The following is a 27,528-nucleotide window of genomic DNA, read 5'->3' as shown; positions in this document are numbered from 1 at the left end:
CATAGCTCCCAAGAATTGCCTACATGCAAACACTTGGCATAGAAAGAGAAGCAAAAAACTATGGAAGCTGGAATTGCTAGATCTAGAGATGAGACATTCTTGATGAGCAAAAAGAGAGATTTATGTTATCAAAAGTGAATAAATTAATCTCAATTCTCAATTAATATTTATATTGAGAGATCATCCTTATAAAGGAGTTCAAAACCCTAGAAAGGTCTAATCCAGGTTGCATCAAAATAATTAATAAAAGAATTAATTATTAAATGCCTAAAGTTTAGCTTAAGAAACTAGAGTTAATTAGGAAATATCTAATTACTCTAACAAGAATCATACTATATATTATGTGATAACTCATTATCTTGTCTTGAGACACTCTTTCCCATTTTTGATTCAAGGATAACTTTAGTGGAAAATATTTGCTAGTTGGCCAATTTCACTCTTCAAGGATCCTAAATTTGGCAAATAAATCTACACTTTCAGGGCGGCAATGTCATCCACACTCTATAAAAATTGGCTCCCATGCATATGTTACAAGCTAGGGTTATTGTTGCACCAAAATATTGACCTTTCAATGCTCAATACAACCACAAAAACTTATACTACACAAGAGGTGATTAAGTCATGTCACAAATCCCAAAGGAGAACAATGGTGATTAGTCTAACAATTCCCCCCTCATTGTTACGTGAGGAGATTCAAACCTATGACCAAGTTCTAATATCACTTATTACAAGCTAGGGTTGTTGTTGCACCAAAAGATCGACCTTTCAATGCTCGGTACAATCACTAAACTTATAGAACACAGGAGACAGTTAAGCCATGTCACAAATCTCAAAGGGGAACATTGACAATTAGTCCAATAACATTGGCCAATAACCATTAGTGATATGAAATTATTTTTATTTTAGTGATGAATTTTCTGATAGACCACTACTACATTTGGGCTTGAATTGCGATGGCCACTTGTCACCCAAACAATAGTACCATGAATTGGCTACCATTGAATGGGATCATACTTTTGCTATCCCAAATTGCGACAACAAGGGAATTTGTCATAATTATGATAGATGAAGCTATCATAAATTAGAATAGGAAAGGGCAAGAGTTCATCTTCTTACCATCCCAATTGTGATAGTAGACAGTCCCAATTACGAAAGTCTAAGATTTCAATATGCAACAATCATGTTGTGGGAGCAACAGCTATGCATCATAATAGTCTATCGCAATTGCAACAGGCATGTGATAGCAATGTTGTAAGTGTGACTGCTATCTATTAGAACAAGCTATCACAATTGTGATGACTTGCTGAATTATTGTAAAAAATGTTTGAGGGAAAACATTGAACTATGGCACCCTTCTGCATTGCCTAACACCAATAGATTCACATAATTAGTTGTCATGCTATCATAGTTTAATATTAAGCTTCACTTGGTCTCAAGAATAGTTTAATATTCTCTACTAATCATGGCCAACCATGTGAAGGTGGAAGCCCATTTTGGCCCCACCCCCACTCCCAACATCTAAATTCTCCGTTAACATCTAAAATATTTAAGAAAGGATCAATCTTTAAAGTACAAAAAAAGGTTTCCAACCTATAAAAGTGACATCATTTTCCCATTTTTTGGTGCATGTCATTTTCTATTGCATCCAAAATAAGGTTATGTCACTCTGAATCAAGAATGCACCTACAACTACATTCTATATGCATGGGCAATAGGCAGAACTGAAAATCCCACCATGTTTATATTTATTTAATAGTTCTGTGCAAACCTCTAATAAAAATCCAAAGCTATTGGATTTTTTCAGCCCCACCTAATGTCGTATGCATATGAATTGAGGTTTCATATTGAACTATGATGTCCTTCTGCAATGACTAAAACCAATATATTTAGTTGTCATGCATTTATAGGATATTGAGCTTTACTTGGTTTCGAGAATAGTTTAATATTCTCTACTAATCAGGGCCAACCACATGAAGGTGGAAGCTCATTCCCTCCCCCCACCCAACATTTTAATTCCCCATTAACATCTAAAATATTTAAGAAAGGATCAATCTTTAAATTACAAAAAAAGGTTCCAGACCTGCAAAAGTGACATCATTTTCCCATCTTCTGGTGCATGTCATTTTTTTCGCATCCAAAATAAGAATCTACAACTCTAAATCGAGAAGTTGCATGCATCTACGTTCTATATTCATCAACAATAGGCATAGTTGAAAAAATACAACACGATTACATTTATTTAATAGTTCTATTTTTTTTTAAATATAGACCATATACATATGTATTTCATAGGTCTATTAAGTTTTTAAAATTATATATACACATATATACATATACATATTTATATATATGTATATACATACATACATACATACATACATACATACATACATATATAGAGGTCACAAGGGCATGGCAATGAAATGGAGCAATCATTAGGGCACGACAACAAAATTCTAGATCTCCACTAATCTCCACAATCCACAAGATCTCTCTATTTACATACATACATACATACATATACACATACATACATACATACATACATATATAAATACATACATACATCTGCATCCTTTACATGGTTTAGAGGTAATGTCATTGTGGTAGAGGCTTCTGCAAGGTAATGAGCCTCGTGAGTTAACATGTAATGTCTTAAAATAGTTAAGTGCTACCTAACTATGTCCAAGGCATCTACATGTTGGAGGCATACTTTGCCTACATACTTGTATCCATGAGATCAAGACCCTTGAACTACTCACTCTAATGAATATGTAGTTCTAATTTCTAATAGTTTTGATGTAGATGTATTCCTGTAACCACTAGTGAGCTTTACTCACCTAATATAGCTCTTCGCCATCATACATCCACTCATGCAAATCAAGTAGTTTTCTATAATTACAATATTGTAATTTACCCTAGTGAAACCTTTTTGTTGTATTTTATAGTTAATGTAAGGTTAGCCTATACATGTCATAACTCACTCCTTATATAGTTATTTTTAAAAGCTTGTGACAATAATCAATAGGTCTAAATAGACCAATCAAGTTAATGCTGAAACTTAGACTTTAGCCTTCTATTTTTAGAAGCCAGGTAAACTAGGTTGCATTTGTAGAAATGTCTTAAGATAAACCACAATTATGGATTCTTCATTCTATAAGGGGACCCTTTATTCAATTGTAAAACTGGTTACACATGCATGATTCTTTTGTTTAATGCATAGTTGGCTTTGAAGCACATATTCCTTTTATTAAATGTAAGGTTGATTACCTGAACATTTGGTAAGTTAGTTGGAATGTCATGAGATCAATCTTTAAAGTACCTCGAATGTCCTCATCGCCTCCTGGTACTCTCAGGGGAAGTCCATCTTTATTACTCATGAGAAATTCATCACAATTCTTTAGTGATTCTTGTACATCTAACACGGGCACATCTAGGAATGTCCTCATTGTGTGTAAAATGAATCCAATATTACAAAATGCCCCCTAAGAAATAATAGTTCAAGTGAAATAAACACATGATAAATGAGAGAAAAAAGTAGGAATCTACTTACCAATAGGCATTTCCATTGCATCTATGGTCATGCCATGTGTTGAGTGAGTTCTATTATTTTTTTGTTGTGCCAAGATCTCTTTAGTTATATACAAACAAACATACATAGACACACACACACATGTGTGTATGCATGTATATACACACACATACATATACATATGTATATACATACATACATACATATACAAAGATTACAAAGGCACCGCAATGAGATGCAAAGATCACAAGGGCACGATAAAAAATGCAATGATCACAAGGGCACATAAATACATACATACATACATATACATACATATATACATACATATATACATACATACATACTTACATGTTTGTATATATATATATAGAGATCTTTTTTAAGTTACTAAGTGACTTACCTCAAGATCCTGCACACAAATAATGCAGACTAGAAAAAATGAGCAGAGTTTGTAAGAAATTTTACAGAAACATATCATAGCAATTTTTTTTAGAAAGAAACAAGCCATAACCTAGTTAAATGGGTCTAGTTGTTGATTAGCTGGGTTGATTACCAAGTCCTATATAACTGACATTAGATTAGGTACAATGAAATGAATGAGATGCAGAGATCATAAGGGCACAACAACGAGATGTAGAGATCACAAGGGCACAACAACGAAATCCTAGATCTCCACTAATCTCCACAATCCACAAGATCTCTCTATATAAATGCATACATACATACATAGACACACACACATGTTTGTGTATGTATGTATATATATACATATACACATGTATATATACACATACATACATACATACATATGTACGTACGTACATACATATACATGTATGTATGTATGTATATATACTTAGAGATATTTTTTAAAGGTACTTATTACATCTTAACACAACAAAAAAAATGATCCGTGTGCATACATATTCTAGAATCCAAAAAAATAAAAAATAAAGCTCACTCAACCCGTGCTAAGTGACTAACCTCAAAATCCAACACACAAATAATGCAAAGTTAATGGGCAATATATATATATGTGTGTGTGTGTAGGGGAAATATAATGCCCATTAACAATGACATTAACTTTGCTCATTTTTCTTGGTCTACATACATACATACATACATACATACATACATACATATACATACATACATACATATACACATACATACATACATACATACATACATACATACATACATACATATGCATCCTTTGCATGGTTTAGAGGTAACAACATTGTGGTAGAGGCTTGTGCGAGGGAATGAGCCTCATGATTATGACCTTTACGAAGAAGTAGAACTTGCTTCTTCAAATTCTTACACTCAACTCTTCACCGAAGTTATTCTTCCAACAATGAGAATAGCTGTTACAAATTCCTAGGAGCCAAGGGACCCTAAATCTATGCTATGTTTTCTAGAGACCTGGGAGAAGTTACTACTAGCTCCAATACTTCATAACATTTTGGATCATATAGTGATGCCCAAATTAATGGCAATAGTAGATACTTGGGATCCTCGTAGGGAGACTCTGCCAATACATGCAAGGTCACATCCTTGGCTTCCATTATTGGACTAGTATATGGAGCCTTTATACCCAACCATTCATTATAAATTGCAGAATGTGCTTCATGCTTGGCATGCAAGTGATGCATCTGAATATGCAATTTTATCACCTTGGAAAACTCTATTTGATCATTGGCTTTGTTCAAGTCATGATTTTAATGAAGTAACAAAGTAGTTTTTAGGGTGGAAAGGACTATTTTTCCTTGAGCTTCTTGCTAATGAGAGGATAAGAAGTTAGCTAAATGTAACCCTTGAAATGATAAACCAAATTGTAGAGGGTATGACTATGGAACAACCTAGGGCTAGAGATAATGTAAGTTGTCTTAGGGTGACGAAGCAATGCCAATTTGAGGCACTTCAATAGCAACAAGAAGAATCATCATATGCTCAACAAAAAGCCTTATCTTCCATGGGTCCACCTCAGTTGAGTTTGAAGGAAGTGATTGAAATATATGCACAAGAACATGACATCCAATTTTTCCCTAAAGTGAGACGCACATAGGATGGTCTTCAGGTTTATGGCTTTGGAACTCTCAATATCTATCTATATTCTATAAAATAATAAGTGCTTGCATAATCTAGAGATAGATGGGTGATTGCATCAATGGAGAAGCTAGTTGAGATGCACTATAATTGAACTAGAGGAAATCATTAATAAACCAAACATATCATGAAGAGGAAACTTGAAAACTTGAATGATGAAATGCTGAAATGAAAGCTCTCAAGGATATATAAAGAACACATGACATAAATCATTCCCTATTTGTTTTGATTATGGAGAGTTGCACATAAAAGAGGCCAGAGAGCTCTAAATGTGGTTAGAGAGCTCTAAACATTGGTGGAGAGCTCTAAGCTTTGAACATTGGTAAATATTTCATTATTGTGCCCTTGTGATCACTATATTTCATTTTCATGCCCTTATGATCTCTATATTTTGTTGTTGTTCCCTCAGTGGAGATTAGTGGAGATCTAGGATTTTGTTGTCGTGCCCTTGTGATCATTGCATTTCTTTACCATGCCCTTGTGATCTATGCATTTCATTGTCATGACCTTGTGATCTTCATGCCCTTTCTCTGCAATTTTGTTCTCATGTCATGCCCTTGTGATCTTTGTGCCCTTGCTCTAAGATTATCTTTAAGGGGAGATAAAAGCCTAAGATGAGATTTGAATAAAATTATTGTGATTTTTTTTTGCAAGCAACTTATATCGATTCATATCTAATGATCATAGGCCAAAGGTATTCATGTGTATCATACACTTTTCATGAAAAAACATCTAGTTAAAAAAATTGCTTCTACCACCAAAGAAAGTATTCACCCTTGAGTGAGCAACTATACTCCATCTGTAAAAGCCCTTTATTTTTTGGGACACGAAGCACATTCTATGTTAGTAAAATTCAAGTCTACAATTATTTATATATTTTTTCAAAGATATGAACTGTGATTGATTAGAACTTCATGCATTTATTTCTAGATATTACCCTCTATCATTTCTTTCCTCTGGATATTATTGTCATCTTTAAATTCCCAAATCTATCCATACACACCTTTCTTCTACCCCACCATAAGTAGGTACTAGAGTTGCATGCAACCCTTGTTCTCTAACGTGCATATGGTCAAATATAGACATCAATTACATATGCATTATTTGTTGACCTACATATGGCCTTTTATTTTATGCAGTCCTCCATATGGCTTGTTACAAATATATAGTCTAATTTTGAGAAAAATAAAATTCTTAAATGTACATGATTAAATAAAATAAACAAGAGTACTAGTTGTAGCTGTATAATTCTAGTATTACTGATTATGTTAAATAAAATGTTCAATAAAACAAGTATGAAGTAACATAAATGGATCATCTGCTCAATCCTATTATGACTTAATCTGATTGCATCTGATAATTACCTAGATGATATTATGCATGAGATCTTTACCCAATCACCAAGAGATAATATAATCTACAAGTATAGATTTTTGCATACTTAGTTTGGTATGAATAGTTTTGATTGAATGCAAGGATAATTGCTTGTGTGAATTCAAGATATAAATGATTAATTTAGTTTAGCACAAGTACTATGCTAGTGTGTATGTATGCATGTAAAGTAGTTCACATAGTGAGCTGGTATACATAGATACATGCACATATGCATACAATCATCATAAACAATTATCATTGAATCTAACCAAATCTATTATATATGAACAAGAGATACATATTTAGAAGGAAGAAAAAGAACATTTACATTAGCAACTCTTCTGCACTTGAAGAAAATAGCAGATACAGGCCACAAAGATCACAAGGGCATGGCACAAAAAAATAAATGCAATGATCACAAGGGAATGACAACAAAATCCTAGATCTCCATTGATCTCCAACAACATTCAATGCTCTCCACCCTCGTTCGGAGCTCTCCATGTTGGATACAATTGTCTAATTGTGTGTTGTCTTTGATGTTACACAAATGTCATATCAATTGTTAGTCAATGCTTACCAAGCTCACTTGGTTAGTAAGATAGTTTTCCTTATCTATTGAGTGTTCCTAAAGTTTACTCTACAAAGATAGTGTCTACCAAGCTCACTCAGGCATCAAAAGAATTCAAGCATGAAACAATGTTAACCTAGTTCACATGGTTAGCAAAGAAAAGTTGGACAGAGTCAGTGTTCACCAAGTTCACTCGGTTGCCAAAGGATTTTTGCAAGTTCATAGTATTAATAAAGCATTTTTTGGTTAACACAAGAAATCATATTAGAACCAATGTTTACCAAGTAGGGTCGGCCAATGAAGGATTTTGTTGTTTTGGCATAAGAAGCTTAATTATTTTAAGTATTGTTTCTAGTTGACTATGGTGATGATTATTGGTTATTGTAATTAGAATTTGGGTTGACTTGACAATCTGGATGGTATAAATGAAAGGTCAAGTTGAGATTTCTAGTGTGTGCAAGTGTGTTGATTAAAATTAAGAAGGAAAGAGTGAGAATGAACTTAAAGGATAAGCAGGTGTCCTTGTGGAGCAAAAAAGTGTTATTTGATTAGGAAGGATCAAGTATGAATCAAAATAGAGATCTATAATTAGAAATCCAGTTGCATCACAATTAGGTTATTTCATTGTTACTCTCTAACCATTGTGGAAATGATCTAAAATCTCTTAACAGAGTTGGTTTAACAACCATATGTAAATCCTCTAACACGGTGATAGTTCTATTGAATTATTTTAAGACCTCTTGCAAGGCCACTAATAATAGGGTGATGAAATCCTCTAACAAGGTCACACCTAACAATGTGTTTTGTAACCTTTAACTAGATTGGCTCCTAACAGGGCTCACTTTAGAAGAGTGAAAAATAGTAACTAGTTACATTGGTGGTTTTTCCCATATTGGGTTTCCATATTAAATCCTAGTGTCTCATGTGTTCATGTTATTTTTCTTATTCTTGCAAATTAATTAATATTAATGTTCTAAGATTAGCTAAAAGTAATTCACACTTTACATTTACTGAGTTATAACATTTTTAATGTGTTTATCGAGTAACAAAAACAATCAAATTTTCTTAGTCTAAATATTGTTGTTGACATCTAAGGGATCTGGGATTTATTTTAGTAGTAACTAATTCAGCCTCCCTCTTAGTTACTCCTTCTATATTTCCAACAATTGGTATCAAAGATTTTGGTGCTTGTAGGAAAGGTTTCAAGGACCTAAGCTAAAGATCAGGATGTTTTACAAGAGAGATATTCCAAAGCTAAACAAAGACAACTTTTCAGCATGGCAAAGACTTATGAGACTTCATCTAGCCACCATTAGTGATTCAAGCTTGAAATACCTTGATGACAAATACTCAACCCCTATTGGTGCATTATCTATTGGAGATATTGCTGAGAAAAAGAACCATAACATCATGATGATTGATATTGCATCTACTCTTAGCTATGATGAATTTGATTAGATCAAAGATTGCAAAACTATTTTTGATATGTGAGACAAGCTAAAGAACATCTATGGTGGTGATGACAATGTAAGGAGAGCCAAAGAAGAAAGCCTTAGAGGATAGTTTGATCAGATGAGAATGAGAGAAGATGAAAATGTTGCCAAGTATGTGGAAAGAATCAAATCTAGTGTTAATGCAATCAGAGCTTCTAGAGGAGAAATCAAGGATGAAACCATTGTAAGTAAAGTTTTCAGAATTGCTTCCTATCTATGCAATTAGAGTTTCTAATATTCAAGAAAAGAGGTGTGAGCCAAATCACAAGTTAATTTTGGATGCCTTAGTAGGAAGATTGATAGCTTTTGAGCTAGACAACTTTGACAATTATGTTCCAGCTTCCAAAAAAATTGAATTTGCATTTGAGGCCAAACTTTCACTCAAAGAAAAAGGCAAGAAAATAAAGGAAATTTAGTTAGAAAGTGAAGAAGAAATAGAGGAAAGTTTTGATAGTGATCTTGAAGTTGTTGAAGTTTTACTGGCAAAGAAATATTCTAGAAGTAGATAAAAATACAAAGGTAAAGTTCCCCTAATCTATTTTTCATGTGAAGAAATTGGTCATATTGCTACTAGGTGCCCAAACAAAGAAAGCAAGGATGAGAAGGAGAGTCACAAGTACAAAAGCAAGAAGGATTTCAAAATTCACAAATAATACCAGGACAAAGGGAAGAAGACTTGTTTTATGGCTAAAGATTCTGATAACAATGAAGATGAAATAGTAGACATTGCTATGAAAGATGAATCTGATGAAGAAGAAGATAAGATGACACTTATCTCTCATGTCAGTAAAAATGACACATAGATCATAGACAGTAGATGTTCACATCATATGACTGGAGCCAAAATAAAATTTGAACACTTTGAACATTATGATGGAGGTAGTATAAGGTTTGGAAACAATGAACCTTGTTGCATAAAAGGGAAAGTTTGAATCTCATTAACTGAAGAACTTGTATGCGAAAATGCCTATTGGGTTGAAGAACTAAAACATAATTTTCTGAGTGTAGCACAACTAATCAACATTGGATTCAAGATGGAATTCATACATTGCAAGGCAAGATTGCTAGATGACAAAGGGAATCTAATTGGATCAAGCAAACAAATAAGAGGTAACCTATTTTATCTTGATCTTGGTGATTGTTCATGTTTTATTTGATCAAATGGAAGAAAGTTGGTTATGGCATAGAAGATTTTGTCATGTAAACTTTGATAATATGGTTAAGATAAGAAAATTCAGAAAAGTAAGAGTTTTTCCTAGTTTGAAGAAACCAGATGTTGGTTTATGCAAAAATTGCCAGATTGGCAAAATGGGAAAGACTAGTTTTAAGAGCAAAAACTATCAATATAAAGATGTCTTGAAAATTGTGCATACTGACCTATGTAGACCCATTGGAATAGAAATCTATAGTGGAGAAAAATTCTTTATTCTTTTTGTTGATGACTATTCTAGAATGATGACTGTTATGTATCTTAGAGAAAAGTTAGAAGCATTTGAGAAATTCAAATGGTATCTAGCAAGAATAGAGAAGGAAACAAGAAAAAGATTGAAATGCTTAAGATCAAATAGAGATGGTGAATTCATCTCCAATGAATTCAATTACTTTTGCATTGAAAGAGGAATTAGAAGATAGGTATCGACCCCTAGTACTCCTGAGCAAAATGGAATAGTTGAAAGAAGAAACAGATCCATCATGGATTGTGCAAGGACTCTAATGATTGAAAAGAATGTTTCTATCAAATATTGGAAGAAAGTCATCAGCATTATAGTTCATACTTTGAATCGAGTTCAGTTGAAGGACTCATATAAAACTCCCTATGAATTATGGTATAGCTACAAACCTAATGTAAGTTACCTAAAAGTATTTGGCAGTAAATGTTATATCTTGAAAGAGTCTAGAAAAGGAAAGTTTGATGTGAAAGGTGATGAAGGTATATTCTTAGGATATTCTTGCAAAAGTAAGGCATATAGATGTTTGAATTTGTCTACTCATAAAATCATAGAAAGTACACATGTGAGAATTGATGAGTTTGCAGAAAAGACTGAAGAACAAAGAAAAAAGGAACCAAAAGATTACAAAAGATTTGTTTACTTTGAACCTGATACATTACCAGACACATCTACAAATAAGGAGACTTCACCTCCCAAATCTTCCTCAGCTACCAATTTGTAAGAAGTTCAAACCGAGTCACAAGGACCCGAGTCACATTCTAAAGCTACTGAGCCAATGCCTACTGAGTCTGAGCAACCCGAGCCAGAAGTTGAAATTCAAAATGAAGACAATGCAATTCATTCAAAAGGAAAAGAACTTGTATTGGCCAAATTTGTCAGAAGGCATCATGCACCTAATTAGATTATTAGAGAAAAATCAAAAGGTAATGTGACAAGAAGTAAGCTAAAAGGTACATGTTTACTTGCTAATTTTGATCCTAGAAGTGTTAAACATGCATTGGAAAATGAAAGTTGGATTGAGGCCATGAATGACTAAATAGAATAAATAGAGAAGAACAAAACTTGGACCCTTGTACCTAGACCTAAAGATAAAAATGTGATTGGAACAAAATGGGTATTCAGAAATAAGCTAAATGAGGATGGTCAAGTATCAAGAAAGAAAGAAAGATTGGTGTGTAAAGGCGATTCTCAAGAAGAAGGAATTGATTACAGTGAGACTTTTGCTCCTCTTGAAAGATTAGAAGGTGTTAGGACCCTACTTGCATATGTTGCTCACAGAGGATTCAAAGTATATCAGATGAATGTTAATCTATATTTCTTAATGGTATTCTTGATGAAGTCTATATTGAACAACCAGAAGGTTTTGTTGATCCAAACAAAAGAGACATGGTCTGCAAATTGCACAAAGCTTTGGATGGTGTGAAACAAGCTCCTAGAGCATGGTATGAAAGGTTGTATAACTACCTTATATAGATTGGTTTTCAAAGAAAAAATAATAACAATAGTTTGTATATCAAGGACGGACCAGATAACAAGATTATATTGGTAGAGATATTTGTGGATGACACTCTATTTACAGGGAATGGTGATCTATGCAAGGAATTTTTAGAAGAAATGAACAAAGCGTTTTAAATGTCCATGTTTGGTAAGATAAAGTTCTTTGTTGGACTACCGATATAGAAAAACAAGAATGGTATCTACATTACTCGACTTAAGCATATCAAGAAAATACTCAAGAAGATTGGTATGGAAGATTCTAAACCAATTGGAACCCCATGTGTACTAGACTAAAGCTTACCAAAGATGATGTTTCAGAAGAGGTGGATTAGACCTTATACAGATCAATGATTGGAAAATTACAGTATGTGTAGACACCTAAAAATCCTTTAAAAAATAAAGTATTTTTATTTTTTGAAATTATCCCTGATGACATCATCATTAATTAATTAATTAATTAATTAATTTTTATGCCATTAAATCCCTTTATCTTAATTAAAAATATTTAATTAAGGAATCCCTCCCAAAAATGTTTAAATCTTATTTAAACATTATTTCCTTATTTATTAATTATTTAATTAATAAATTGACCAAAAATCCCAAAATAAATAATTGATTTATTTTTTTCCCAAAAGTTGGCCAATTTCCTTAAGACCAATAACCTCTTCCAAAATCTTCTAATCCTTCTTTAATTTCGATTAAAGGCTAATCTCATCATTTCCTACCCCTAATCCCAACTCAAAATATTTAATCAAGATTAAATATTAATCCTCATGTTTATTAAAAATATTTTAATAAATATCTCCTCAACCCAAACCCTTGAAATAAATAAAACTTTATTTATTTCATAAAATCCTCATCCTAGGAAATTCTAGACTATTCTAGAAAGTCTTTATCCTCATCCAAAGTCTAGACTCTTCTAGAAGATGTCTTTAAACCTAATCCTAATCCCCTCCTAACCTTGTCACATTCCCTAAACATGGGTTAAGACTTGCTAACTCAAGGCAAAGTTAACAAATATCTCCTCCTTCACCCACCCTCATTAATTGCAATCCACTTGCCATCCACTTGCCTAGTCCTAAGCCATCTCTAACCCTTGCTCTAATCATTTTTACAACCCTAAGCAAGCTTAAAACCTCCCTAAACCCTCAAATTCGAATTTCATGGTATCTCTCACAAATATCTTCAACCACAAAACTTTATAAAGCCCACAAAGTCATAAATGTTCTTACAAAGCACTTATGAAGGGTCTTTATGAAGATTTTATCCCTTGAGCCTCCTTTGTTGACTCATCCTTCCCCTTTCCTCCATCCTCTCACCATGTGACATGTGTCAATCCTTGATTGGTTGTAAGGAAGCACAATCCATGTGCTCTCCTCTCATGCAATCTAAGCCCTCCATGAAATTTTTCCCATCCTTGCATCTTAGCCCTCAATCCCTCAAGCCTCTTGCCTATAAATTGGATCCTTCCCCTTTGCAAAATAACACAATCCATGAAGTAAAGTTATAATGCTATTTTGAGAGCCAAATCCATACTAAAGCCATCTATCCACACTAAAAATCCACAATCATCCATTGAAGCCTTTGGAAGCATATTGAGCATACATCCTATCCATTTAGATAAAACTACTCAACAAGAGAGCTTCTTATTGAGAGAGTCCATTAATGACTCATATTCTCAATTGAGAGTTCATCTTAGTCTATCTTGAAGTTTATGAATTTTGTTTAGTTTGTAGAAGCTTTATTTAAATTTGGTTTCTATTAGCATACTAACATTGCTCATATACAGTATGTAGTTCATACAAGGCTTGATATTGCTTTAGTAGTTGGGATAGTGGCAAGATTCTTAGCTAAACCTAGAGAAAATCATATGATGGAAATCAAAAGAATCTTGAGATATTTGAAAGTTACTGAAGAATATATTTTATGGTACAAACTTGGAGGAAACTTAGACCTAAAGATATTCACTGATGCTGATTGGGCAGAAAATCTTGATGAAAGAAAAAGCACAAGTGGTGGAGCATTCTTTCTTGGTAAAAGGTCGGTATTTTGGACAAGCAAGAAGCCAAACTGCACATCCCAATCTACAACAGAAGCAAAATATGTTGCAGCAGTAGTAAATTGTTCTAACATTGTTTGTTTTAAACAATTGTTGGAAGGAATGAAGGTTGAAATCAAAAAACCATTTGTCATGTATTGTGATAGCACCAATACAATTAATATATCAAAGAACCCAATGATGCATTCCAAAACTACACACATTGTTATAAAATATCATTTTGTGAGAGAATTGGTGCAAGACAAAGAAATAAGATTGGAATATGTTCACACAAAAGAACATATTGTAGACATATTCACCAAGCCATTACCTAAGGATGCATTCCTATATCTAGGAGGTAAGTTAGGGCTCATTCCCCTATCTAAAGCTTACTAAATAAAGTTTTAGTGATGCATCAATAGGAACCAAGTTGAAGATCAATTAGTTGATGCAACATAGTAAAAGATAATATTTCATATGAATTAGTACTTAAGGTTCATTGATACTAATTTGGTATGTGTTATCTTTGGCATGTTTTGTTGAAGAGGGAGAAGATTACTGTCATATCTTTCTAAAATTTGTTTATATCTTCCTAAGGGAAAAGTATACTGCCATAAAAGTTGTGTAATTCCTTCATAGAGGGAGATAAATGCATGAAAGAAGAAGTTTTTGGTGAAAAATCTAAGAGGGAGAAAATTTTTATTAGAGGAATTCTTGTTCTAAAATTTCATTGTGCTATGACATGTTGTGTTGCCATCAATGCCAAAGAAGGAGATTGTTGGATACAATTGTCTAATTGTGTTTTGTCTTTGGTGTTACACAAATTTCATATCAATTTTCAGTTAGTTCTTACCAAGCTCACTTGTCAGCAAGAAAGTTTTCCATGTCTATCGAACATTCCTAAAGTTTACTCTGCGAAGATAGTGTCTACCAAGCTCACTCGGGCATTGAAAGAATTTAGGTAGGAAATAGTGTTAACTGAGTTCACATGGTTAACAAAGGAAAGTTGGAAAAAGTTAGTGTTCACCAAGTTCACTCAGTTGCCAAAGGATTTTTGCAAGTTTGCAGTGTTAATCAAGCATCTATTGGTTAACATAGGAAATTGTCTTAGAACCAGTGTTTACTGAGCAGGGTCGGCAAATGAAGGATTTTGTTGTTTTGGCATAAGAAGCTTAATTATTTTAAGTATTATTTCTAGCCGACTATAGTGATGATTATTTGTTATTTTAATTTGAATTTGGGCCAACTTGACAATTTGGATGGTATAAATGAAAGGTCAAGTTGAGATTTCTAGTGTGTGCAAGTGTGTTGATTAAAATTAAGAAGGAAAGAGTGAGATTGAACTTGAAGGATAAGTAGGTATCCTTGTGGAGCATAAAAGTGTTATTCGATCAGGAAGGATCAAATATGAAGTAGAATAGAGATCTGTAATTAGCAATTCAATTGCATCACAATCAGGTTATTTCATTGTTACTCTCTAACCATTGTAGTAGTGATCTAAAATGTTTTAATAGAGTTGGTTTAACAGTTAGACATAAATCCTATAACAAGGGGACAGTTCCATTGAATTTTTTTAAGACCTCTTGCAAGGCCACTCCTAATAGGGTGATTAAATCCTCTAACAAGGTCACACCTAACAAGGCTCACTTCAGAAGAGTGAAAAATAGTAACTAGTTTTATTGGTGGTTTTTTCCCATATTGGGTTTCCACATTAAATCCTGGTGTCTCATGTGTTCATGTTATTTTTCTTATGCTTGCAAATTAATTACTATTAATGTTCTAAGATCTACTAAAAGTAATTCACAGTCTGCATTTACCGAGTTACAACATTTTTAGTGTGTCTACCAGGTAACAACAACAATCTATTTTTCTCAGTCTAAATTTTATTGTTGACATCTAAGGGATTTGGGATTTATTTTAGTAGTAACTGATTCACCCACCCTTAGTTACTCCTTCTATATTTCCAACACTCCACCCTCTTTTGCACATAGCTCTCCGCAATCAATCAAAATAAATGGGAAATTATTAATGTTGCATTTCCTTTTCATTTTTGTTTATAATCCACAATCCATAATCCACAAGATCTCTATGTATATATACATACATAGATCCATATATATACATATGTATATATACATACATACATATATACACATAGATTCATACATATATACACATATATACATACATACATGAAAACAACAATGCACTTTCTATGAGTTTAGAATTGTTCAAAAAAATTAATGTTTTAATTTACAAGAAAATGCAATTGAAGAACTGTTAGCTCAGAAGCAAGAACATGGTGTTGAAACAATATAGAAAGTTCTTGACATGAGATGTCCACAAGTGATGGTGTTGAGCATCTTGAAAAATTGAATGCTGAAATGAAGGCTATCAATGATTAAACACCTATGCCAGAGTTACAACACAATGTGAAGTTGATTTTAGGCATGGTAGAGGTAGATATTCAGAAGTTTGATAATCAAAAATTAAGGTACAAGAGTGAAGGAGGAGAAACTTTAGAAAGAGAAGGAGGAGTGGCTTTAGAAAGAGATTGGATGACAAAAACAACAGCTAAACAACATAGTGGATATTATGGGACCCACTGGATAGAATCCAAGAAAGTGTTGTAGTAGGTACTATGACATTGGAATTACTTGCAAGTATCTTTGAGAATTTATAGTCCAAATATTGGGAGGACTACAAGCTATGCAATTTGTAATGTATTGCATCTACATTTTCTTATAAGAGTGATTAAAGTATTGGCACAGTCTCATTGTGATGATCCCAATTATCAAATGCTTATAAGAGTGTTTCAAAGTTAGGAACCACTTCAATACCCTTTACTTATTTTAGAGGTAATGTCATTATGGAAGAGGCTTCTACAAGGGAATGAGCCTCATGATTATGGCATTTACATAGAAGCAGAACTTTCTTATTCAACTCCTTACACTCAACTCTTCATTGAAGTTATTCTTCTAGTAGTGAGAATAACTACTACAAATTCCTGGGAGCCAAGGGACCCTAAACCTATGCTATGTTTTTTGGAGACATGGGATAAGTTAATATCGGCTTTAGTACTTCATATCATTTTGGATCATATAGTAATGCCCCAATTAACAACAATAATAGATACTTGGGATCCTTAGAGGGAGAGTGTGCCAATACATGCATAGTTACATCCTTGGCTTCCATTGTTGGGCTAGCATATAGAGCCTCTATATCCAACCATTCATTATTAATTAGGGAATTTGCTTCATGCCTAGCATGCAAGTGATGCATCTTCATATGAAATTTTATCACCTTGGAAAACTATATTTGATCCTGCTAGTTGGGAACAACTGACTGTTTATTTTATTGTACCTAATCTGATGATAGTTCTATAGGAATTTGTAATCAACCTAGCTAATTAGGAACTGGACCCATTTAATTGGGTTATAGCTAGTTTCTTTCTAAAAATATTTGCTATAATATGTATTTGTAAAATTTCTTGCAAACTTTACCCATTTTTCCTAGTTTGCATTATTTTTTGTGCAAGATCTTGAGATAAGTCACGTAGCACGGGTTGAGTGAGTTTTATTTTATTATTATTTGGATTCTGGAATATGTATGCAGATGGATCAATTTTTTTGTTGTGCTAAGATGTAAAAAGAACCTTAAAAAAGATCTCTAAGACATACCTGTTTAGAAGGAAATATAATGAGATACCTATTTAGAAGGAAAAGAAACAAATATTTACATAGCCCTTGAAGAAAATCATAGAGAAAGAGCACAAAAACAAAATCATAGAGTAAGGGCATGAAAAAACAAAAAAATATAGAGAAAGGGCATAGAGATCACAAGGGCACAACATGGAAATGAAATTGTAGAGCAAGAGCACGATAATGAAATCACAGAGAAAGGGCAAAACAATGAAATGCAGAAATCACAAGGGCACGACAAAAAAATTAAAAAGTAAGGGCATGGCCACAAAATGTAGAGATCACAACAAAAAAATGCACCGATGAGAAGGGCATGAAAATTTTCAAAGCTCTCCACCCTCTTTCGCATGCAACTCTCAACATAGTCAAAACAAATGGGGAATGATTTATGTCATGTTTTTTTTATTTTAATACTCATGAGGGTGTCACAATTATGATTACAACATTGGTATTGTGATGACATCAAGGATGATTGCAAAAAAAATATGAGAATCACCACAAATTACACTGCCATCATAAATTACCGTCATAATTTGACCCCAAATGTTGTATTGGAATCCAATCTTTACACATGGTAAATTAAACATTTTAACCTACAATTTCCAAATCTTGTCTTGATCGAGGGTCATATTTGCCAATATGTGGTAGAAACTTAAGGTAGGTTAGAGTAAAGTAAATAGACTTCACATGTGTCTTTGTTCCAAAGACTTTCCAAGGAACCTTTTATCTTTTCAAACTCTCGCCCAAAATGGAATTGGTTGTAGACATGTGTCTTTATTTCATAAACTTTCACTAAAAATTTTTGTTCTTTAAAATTTTGGATCTAAATAGGATATACATCATTGATTTAGGATCATCTAACAATTATTAAAACAAGGGTTCCTATGTATTAGAGATATAAAATTAATTCAGGGTGCCTTAATAAAATATTAAAAGTCATTTGAGCTTTTGGGGCACTTTCCCTTGACCTTGCTAGTGTCTTTAAACTACCAAGCAAAAAAATACTTGATACTAAGATGATGAGGAAAAACTGAGTCTAAGGTTTAGCTATTTCCTATGCTCAACTAAGGAGCTCTCAAATCTAGGCCCAACTTCAACAAAACCACAAGGATTTTCTACTCTTTAGGTTCTGCAAAACCAAGGTAGGTGCACTTGAGGGATAAAATGATTCAAAACTATATACTATCTTTACACTTCATTCATTTATTGATATTCTCTTACAATAGTCATCCCTTGTAGTAGATATTTGGTCATAATTCTTCTTAGATTTACATATAATTCTAGGTAACAACAACTAACCAAAACACAAAAATTAATTGCAACCAAGTACTTACCAACTATTATATTCTTCATACATTAAAGTAAAATTGATTTGATACTTTTTGATACTTTTCGCTTGATGCTTATCCATGATCTCTTCATATGAAAACTGAAATAATCAACTAGTGCCTCATCTATTACAATTTAGAGTCCACCCAACTATTTTGACCTAATTGATTGCACTACAATCAACATTATTAGCAATTTAGCCTAAAACTCATTCTTATCTATATCCTTCTTACTTCTTGGAAATCCTATCATATCACTAAAGCATTTACTTAATTCATTGAATTAAAAGCAATAGCGAATTGATATACAACCTATCCTAGTTGCATTAAATTGAAAAAGATTTTCCCATACAACCTCAAGATAACTAGTCAATAATAGTGGAGACAAGATTCAAAGAAAACAGATATGGTGATAGTTCATCTTTGTATTAATTTTCTTTAAAAATTATATAACATTGGAGTAAAACTCAGAACAAATCAGGACAAGATGACATGATCTTTGAATGTTAATGTATTCTCAGATTTGCAGAGAAAATACATCACAAAAAATTAACATAAAGAAAAAATGGATTGAATGTAGACTTAGCCAACACTAAAATTATATAATAGTTCAAACCCTTTCTCTAGCCGTGGGATCTCATTTATATAACATGAGATGCAACAAGCTTTAGACTCAAAGAATAATGATAGCTATTCTTAAGACAAAAAGATATTTACAAAATATTACTACCATAAAAGAAAAAATTTGGTGCAACAGAAAGGTTTACATCATGAATATTGTTTTTGTGGGACCACTTCTATCGAGGCTTCTTTGTTGCTGAGGATTTTGTAATTGGATTTGATATAATTTACATTCCTTGGAGTGTGTAACCATTGGACTTTCTTGTGATGGACTAGGCTTTGTTATTTAAAAACTGAGTTTAACTCGTGGTTCTCCATCCATGTTAAAGTGTACTAACAAACTAACAGTTACACTTGATTCTCCTATTGCCAATTCATTAGTTTGAACTTATATACCTATTACTGCAGTTGATTGTTTATCTTTCTCTTCTTTTGCTTTAACAGATGCATCAATTATTCATAGCTCATCTTGGTCCACCTCATCTTCATCAGTTTCACCAAGCACTAATTGTTTTGAATGTATAAAATCTGCCATCCACTTATGAAATAGTGTTTCATCTGGCCAATTAAAATTCAATACTTCATGTTGCTTCTTTAAAACTATTTCTCCATATTTATTTATCTCAACAAATTCCTCCTTAAGAGAATCATAGAATATTTGAACTTTAACAACTTCCTTAGTTGTTTTTTCCCACCATGCATGCCCCTTTTCATTTATAACCCTATTAAACCTAAGGCATACCAAATCATCCAATTCTTTGGCCTATTCTTCCTTGTCTTTTAATTTATCTACTCTCCTAAGTGCATGGGGGAAGTTAAAATTTTTCAGCAAGATACTTTGAGAAAAATATTATGATTCTCTTTTGCACTACAATCCTCTTATCATCAAAATTAGAGAGATCATTAGTCATGTCAAAGGTTTTTTTTGTTTGTTCACAAGACAAACTAATGACTAAAAAACATAAAAGAGTGACATCTTTGTCCCTGCTATTCCATTTATTCACAATTGGCTTCAAAGCATCCTCACTACTTTTTATCTCATTCCACTTGTCCCTTATCTTTACCGATTTCTCATAAATGTAGGCCAGTCAATCTTATCTACTAGATATATGATTATTTTTCTTATTTTGTCCTCATATTGGTCATTTAATTCCACATGTAATGCCCAAAGTTTTCTCATCTCCTATTCAAACTCCTTAGTTGTATAAAATTGTGGTCTTTGTGGAGTATCTAGTAGCTCTATGAGGAGAGTTGACTTGAAAGTTTCAATTGGGGGATGAGGAGGATATGCAATACTAGGCTGGTTGGATTTTCCCATTATTCTTTTTCCAAGTTGCTTGTCCATTTGGGCCACCTAAGCCTCCAATTGATGTATCCTATTTCCTCTTTCCTTATATTCCTTTAGCATCTCTTCAAATCTAGCATTGAGTTACAAGAATTTATTCTTATCTTTTCCAGCAACAACAACTCCAAAATCCACTATTTTTGTGGTCATCAGAGACACCTTTTCACTATCTTCCACTTCTATCCTAAACATCATGAGGATGCCTATGTGTTCAACATTTGAGGCCTTATGCACCCTACTTTTATCCTTCTTCTGAATAGACCATATCACCAATTCTTGATCATCATTATTGTACTACAATCCTTTATGGGCCTGCAAGACGTCTTCTTCAATTTTGAATTGAGTATCTTTTTCTTTCCTCACAATATCAAAAACCATGGCATTTGCAATATCCCATTCAGGTAATATCAAAATTTTCGAATCCTTTAGCAATTGTCTTCCCCCTTTAGGGGTTATCTACACAAATTCCTCCATGAAATTGGTGTTAACTTCTTCAATTTCAGAGTCCTTTTTATCAAGTTTTTCTACTTTGATCATTTTATACTTGGCCTCAAAATTATCAATATGTCTTCTCCATAAAATTGAGAAAATGCCCTAGACTTGACAAAAATCTCATCATCAATAATTTTTTTAGAAGCTTATGATATTATAGAATCTATTTCCTTTACCTCTGTAATCTCCTATAGTGAGACCTAGTGCTGGCATAGGAGGTTCCTCAAGCACTCCTATATCTATTATTGTAACTTTAGTATCCATCTTCTCTCCCATTTGTCTCAATGGCATTGGAATGTTCAAATGGGAGGAGCACTTCTAAGAGGGGTGGGTGAATCAGAAGTAACTAGTTTTTTTCTTTTAAAAACCCTCATTAACACATAACTAATAGTAAAGTATATGTAAGAAAACATGAAATGAAAGCATGCATCAAAACATGACACAAGATATTTGGTAACCCAGAAACCCTCTAGGAATAAGAAGGTAAAACTGGGGTGGTGATGACACCCACAAAAATTACTGTAGCAATATGTTCAACCACTTCTGATGGTCTGCCTTGTTAAAGGCCTTTCCTATTAAAGGCTTTACACTGTGTCAATAGTGACCTGGTTAGAGGATTTACAAACACTTTACAAGAAGTGTCACCATGTTAAAGGATTTACAATAGGTTGTTAAACCCATCTAATTCAATAGGAATTTCATGACCTTCTCTAAAGGTTTTCCTGCCTAGTTGTTAAGCTAACCTATCAACATAGGATTTTCATCATCTAATACAATGGTAAGAAAGTATTAGAACATTTGACCTGATAGAGTGCAATCTTCAATTGCTGGGTTCAAGTATTAGATCTTCTCTTCCTATTTTGATCCTTGCTTGATCTGATCTTTGTATGTGTCCCTAGTTCTGTTCTGATCAACTAGATATGTAATTGCTACTCCTTTCACTAAGTCCTTGACACCCCTGTTGATTGTTGTATTCTGCAACAATCTCTTGGCAACTTGATAACTTCAACAACCTTGACACTATGGTGTCCAAGTCTCCTTATAAAGACATTGTGGACTTAGGGTTTGCAATTTAATCATGAACTTAAAATTCCCACTCAAATACTTGGATTTCACCTATTGGTTGCATGCTGTCTCCAATTTTCTAATTGGTTGCATGTTGATATCATGGGTAAATGCAAAGGCTTGATCTTATCTTCTTATCCCTTCGTGAGTCATTCAAAAATGGTTTTCATTTGAGTTTGTGAAGGCACAAACACATATGTTGATTATGTGTTACTCAACACATATGTTGATTATGTGTTACTCGACACATATTGGACTACTGATGCTCGACACATACTATCTCAAATTGCTTGGCACATGAATATTCCTAAATCACTCAACACATACTACATTCTATCTTGCTCGGCATGAACTATGACTCGGCACCTATTAAGATTCGGACTCAACAACTACTATAACTCACTAGGCATATATAGTGTACTCGGCATATATGGTGGGATTGGTTAGTGTGTTGATAATTGAATGTCAAGACCATTCCAAGACCAACAATCTTGCCCTTTGACATGAGTGTCAAAAACACTTAACTATGCATTAATGAACTGATCTAATTGAGTACATTCTTTATTCTTGCTCGACATAAATGCAAAATTTCAAAAAAATTTCAAAATTTTGTGAGCAACAACATACCTTATGACTCCCTCTGAGTTGATTATGCCTAGTCCATTCTTGAAATTGAAATTCTATGCTGATGTGCTTGATTCTCTTTGTCCTTTGTCCTATTCCTATTCCCTGTGCCTATATACTGTATCTGATCTATATGAGTTCCTTGTTTCAAATCTATTTTCCACATGCTTGTCAAAATTTTACATCTCCCCATCACTTTGTCTTATTTCTTGTCTCCCCCTTTTTGGCTATCTATAGACTTTCCACTTTATTCTCAAAATGAATGAAATAATGTAATCAAAATTATCAAAATTTGGTATTCTCCATATATCCTCAAAGTAGCTTGTCATCTGAGCATCAAAATTGTCTCCCATTTACTCAATACACTCATTGACTTGTGTGACAATTGTCTTGTTAGGATCCCAGTTTACCTTTCCAACTAATGGAAATTATTTCATGACATAGAAAAATATGCAAACCAACACTGATCCAAATTTGCATTGAGCTCCTTTAGATTTCCTTATGGCTCCCAAATTTTCATTGATTTGTTGTAGCATGAGCTCTGCTAGATCATAAGTGTGGTCCTTCTTCACAAGTTTGTATGCAACATCTACTACTATACATGGCACATTTTTTAATCTACTTGATTGATAGAATTTGTGAGATATGACTCTAATGGTAAAATCAAGTAGGGGTTCAGTGATGGTATCAATGGTCATTCCCCTGTTGTTCCATTTAGCACCAATATTCTTCTCAATTATTTCCTTTCTGTCACTTCTCAAATTCTTTGGCCGATCTAGGGTTGGGAGACCAGTAACCCTATGAACAATCCTCTTTGTAATCTTGATAGGTCCTATCTCTAGCCATAAAAATCCATCATGAATTCGACTTAAGACAATATGAATTCATTCAGTTTTGAACACTGTAGGGAAAACTAGGGTTTTGGTCAGACCCTTCTTCTCAACAATTTCAAACTCGTACTTCAATATCCCTTTGTCACATAGCTTATCATAGGCATTGAAAATTTCTAGGTCACCTATGGCTCCAATCTTACAATTATAACATTTCCTAACATCTTGGACCATTACTACTTTGTCTGGAATGACTGAAAAAGTACCAACTGGGTCATTTTTATATGCGACCTCAGGAATGGGTTTAAATTATGGTTGCTTAACCTCATTACTGACAAGTTGGACTTCATGACTATCCTTTCCCTTTGTGGTTTTAGACCCAGATGCCATCTTGACCGAACTAGGGTTTAATATTTAAATAAACTTTCAAATACTATGTATCTCAACACTTGATGAAATACCTTTGAATCGAAGAGTTCAAGTTGAATTACTATTAAGATCGGTGCAAATCATTGCTAAATCACTATTTGATTGCCTCTTTTCTCCTCTCATTTTTTATCTGTGTTTAAGTGGCTTGAAAATGAGTGATTTTCAACTTTATTAGGCTCAAAACCTAGCATTTATTTCATAGTGCTTATAGCTGTACACTCGACATCCACTAACATATCTCATTCAACATCAACTACAATTTCTAGCTCAACATATAATAGAGTTTCACTTGGCATCCAAGGGGAGCTCGGCATCTTCTATAAAATTTTCAATTTTTAACTTGACATCTTTTCTCATACAAATTTCTTCTTGGTACCACTTCTTTGTTCTTTTGGGTAGATGTATGATACATCTTTATATATCAGACCCATGTATCTATCTTGTGCTTAATTGGATGAAGTGTGATCACTTGACCTCTTGGGTGAAGTGATCTCTCCATTGGATGTAATTGAACCATCTCTTCTTTGCCATGTCTTTTTCATTTTTGCCCTAATGTGTTCCACATCAACTTTTTCTTTACCCTTGTTGACTTCTGACTTGGGTGCCTTGGCCTTTTTTGGGCAATTCTTGCTGACATGTCCTGTCTTCAAGCAATTAAAACATGTGGTTTGTCTTAACCACCTACTATAATTTCCTTTGAAGTGTGTTCTTATGCATTCTGAGGAACATGACCATATTCCTGATAGTAGTGACAACTTTGCTTGGTATTATAATCCCAATTGTAGTGGTGTGCATAGTTGTTTCTCCTTGTAGGTTGATTAGTTGTCCACATAGGCTTTGATCTGCACTCAAAAGCTCTATTTCCATACTTTTTGTAGTTGTAGCAGTGACCATCAAATCTTGATGTCCTCATGGTCTTGGTTCTACAGTCTTGTGTTGAGTGTCCTTGCATGTTACACTTGTGACAATAACCTTTGTTTCTACATGTATCCTGTTGATTGGTCTTTCTACTCTTGTAAACATTTTTAGTGTGCCCCTTTTTATTATATAAATGACAAGTGGATTTATAGTTCTTACCTTTTTCACTCCTTTGCTTAGCACTCTTTGATGTTTCACCTTCTTTAGTACTGGTGAATCCTAGTACTGAAGTGTCATTGCTTGATCTTGGTGATTTCAACAATTGCTTAAAGTGCTTGATGGCTTCACTTGACTTGTTGAAGCTCTCTGCTATCTCTTTTTTTCATTTCAACTCATTTTGCAATTGTTCATTCTGCATTTTCAGGGTAGAGATCTCAATGTCCTTCATGTTTAGCTCATGATGAGCATTTATCATTTGACTAAGTGTATCCAACCTTGTGTTGGAGATCTTTGTGAGTTCTATGGACTTCTCCTCAAGTATATTTGCAAGGTTTCTTTTGTCATCCTCAAGCATGGCTATATCCTCAATTGCTCTCTTCTTTTGTTCAATTATTTCACATAGCATCATGACTTGTGATTCTTGTTCCATTTTAAGAGATCTTATCTCTTCTACTTCAGCTCTATTTTTCTCCATCAATTATGCTATTGCTACATCAAACTCCTTAGAAAACACTTGTGTGTTGTCAATCTCCTTGTAGTGCATGTCATTCTTAGCTATGGCTATGTCCTTTCTTCTTTTCAAGGATTTTCTTAGTTCCTCTTTGACTTCCTCTACCTTGTGTAGAGGGAGGTGCACATCAATCACTTGATTGTCAATAATCTTCCCAAGTTTGAAGACTTCCATCTTTAGACCTTTTCTCGAAGCTATTAGGCTTCTTCCTTGTGAGAACCAATGGCTCTAATACCAATTGTTGGAATGTTCAAATGGGAAGAGTACTTCTGAGAGGGGGGAGGGGGGGGGGGGTGTTGAATCATAAGTAACTAGTTTTTTTCTTTTTTAAACCCTCATTAACACATAATTGAAAGTAAAGTATATGCATGTAAACATATAAGAAAACATGAAATGAAAGCATGCATCAACACATGACACAAGAGATTTGGTAACCTAGAAACCCTTTAGGAATAAGAAGATAAAATTGGGGTGGGGTTGACACCCACAAAAATTACTACAATAATATGTTCAACCACTTTTGATGGTCTACCCTATTAAAGGCCTGCCTTGTTAAAGTCTTTACACTATGTCAATAATGATCTTGTTAGAGGATTTACAAACACTTTACAAGAAGTGTCACCCTATTAAAGGATTTACAATAGGTTGTTAAACCCATCTAATTCAATAGGATTTTCATCACCTTCTCTAAAGGTTTTCCCACCTAGTTGTTAAGCTAACCTATCAACATAGGATTTTCATCATCTAATACAATTGTAAGAAAGTATTAGAACATTTGACTTGATAGAGTGAAATCTTGAATTGCTAGGTTCAAGTACTAGATCCACTCTTCCTATTCTGATCCTTGCTTGATTTGATCTTTGTATGTGTCCCCTATTCTGTTCTGATCAACTAGATATGTAATATTTGCTCCTTTCACTAAGTCCTTAAATCCTCTATTGATTGCTCTATTCTGCAACAATATCTTGGCAACTTGATAACTTCAACAACCTTGAAATTATGGTGTCCAAGTCTTCTTATAAAGATATTGTGGACTTAGGGTTTTCAATGTAATCACAAACTTAAAATTCCTACTCAAATCCTTGGATTTCACCTATTGGTTGCATGCTGTCTCCAATTTTTTGATTGGCTGCATGTTGATATCATAGGTAAATGCAACAACTTGATCTTATCTTCTTATCCCTTCATGAGTCATGCAAAAATGGGTTACATCTGATTTTGTGAAGGCACAAACTTATATGTTGATTCTGTGTTACTCGACACATAGTAGACTACTGATGCTCGACACATACTATTCTAAATTGCTCGACACATATTACACTCTATGTTGCTTGGCACATGAATATTCTTGAATCAGTTGGCACATACTATGTTTTGTCTTGCTCGACATGAACTGTGACTCAGCACTTGTATACTACTCAACATCTATTACTTGCTCGG

The sequence above is a fragment of the Cupressus sempervirens genome, chromosome 9 (genome assembly GCF_028749045.1).
Source record: "Cupressus sempervirens isolate cs-2001-9-10 chromosome 9, ASM2874904v1, whole genome shotgun sequence".
NCBI lineage: Eukaryota > Viridiplantae > Streptophyta > Pinopsida > Cupressales > Cupressaceae > Cupressus > Cupressus sempervirens.
The sequence above is the reverse complement of the archived record's forward strand: the minus strand, read 5'-3'. Positions refer to the sequence as shown.